Source organism: Gavialis gangeticus, unplaced genomic scaffold (assembly GCF_001723915.1).
Source record: "Gavialis gangeticus isolate Ggan-Ray unplaced genomic scaffold, GavGan_comp1, whole genome shotgun sequence".
In the NCBI taxonomy this organism is placed as follows: Eukaryota; Metazoa; Chordata; order Crocodylia; family Gavialidae; genus Gavialis; species Gavialis gangeticus.
The window spans coordinates 126,565,493-126,567,065 of NW_017729022.1; positions in this window are offsets into that span (position 1 = coordinate 126,565,493).

Genomic DNA, 1,573 nt, shown 5'->3' on the forward strand with positions numbered 1-1,573 from the left:
AACTGTCACCCGCCCCCACCCCACCTCTGCACACCCTGCCTCTCCACCCACCACAACCCCTTCCTCCCCCCACACTGTTTTTCCCTCTCTCCCCCTCTGCCACAGTCCTCCTCCGCTTTGCTCCACACCATCCACTCCTACTACAGCCCTGGGCACAGAGCTTCCTGCTGCTGCTGCTACAGGGCCATACTGGAACAGCGGCGCCAGCTCCGCACCACTGCTTTGGGGTGGGCTGAAGCCGTGCTCTTTGTCCTGGGCTGCAGCAGAGACTGAGTCTGCTGGTGTGAGGCAAGGTGGCGGGGAAGTGGGTTGACGGACAAGTGGGGGGAGAGACTTTATACAGGGGGAGATGGGAGGAAGGGGGAGTGCAGCTGGCAGAATTACCATGGAGAGAGGAGGAGGAGAAAACACGGAAAGGGGGAATTGGGGGAACCTAAGGATGCAGGGTGGGGGCAGGCACAATGGATGGTAAGTGGGGAGGAGCAGGCAGCAGGAGGCAAGCTGCCTGCCTCGCTCACTCCCTGCTCCACCGCCTCCACACTGCCTGTCCCCTACCACATGCACCCCTACTGCCTGCCCCCCCGCCTGCCCTACCATATGCCCACCTACTGCCCACCCCACTATCTGTCCCCCACCACCTGCCCCATTGCTGCCCCTCACTTCACCTCTTTCCCCACCACCTGCAGTAGCTGGAGGGATGAATTTAAGATGATCCCCCAATAATCAGATTCCATACTTGAAAAATTAAAATAAACTAGCCAACTGCTTGTCAGAAGTGACAGGGGTGGGGAGCAGGGACAGAGCGCCACAACCCAGCACCTCGTGCTGCCACAGCCTCCCAGGAGTGGGGTTGGGGAGAAGCTTGCCCCGCCATCCCCCTCATCCAGCACCCTGTGCTGCCGCCACCTCCAGGGAACAGGGTCAGGTGGGGGGGGGGGGGGAAAGCAAGGCCAGCAGCGATGGCCTTGTCCCTCCATTCCGTCCCCTCCATTCCTGCTGTCATAGCAGCACTCTGCCACGCCGCCACCGCCTCCTGTCGAGAACAATCTTGGAGCACTCTGATTGGTTGTTTCAGTCAGCATTATGATTGGCTGCCGAGACAACTAATCACAGGGCGAATAAGGCATTATGGTCAGACAGAGAGACTAAAGCTTTTCTTATACTGGAATTATAATAAATGTATAAAAATGTCTGTGTGTAGAGTGTAATTACTGGGGGGTTGTTTTACATTCAGGGTTATCTTGTATTCGAGTCAAGGCGGTAGTTTCATGTTATATGCCTTTCAGTGACATTTTACAAGTTCAGCCTTTTTCTCCTTCTTAGCCATGACCCTGTTGTAACAGATGTAAATGTAACTTTTGTAACAACAGTTAATGTTTCATATTCATTAAAACAAGTTTACATCTTAAGATCACCACAGGGATCCTGGTTTTCTCCGTTTAAAAATCACAAATTCTCCAATGAAAAACTGCAAAATCTCTGATTAAAACCCCCAAATCCATCACTACCCACCCATGGCTCCCCTACGCCTGCTGGTGCCCCTCACTATCCGCAGCCTTCCACCCTCCCACCC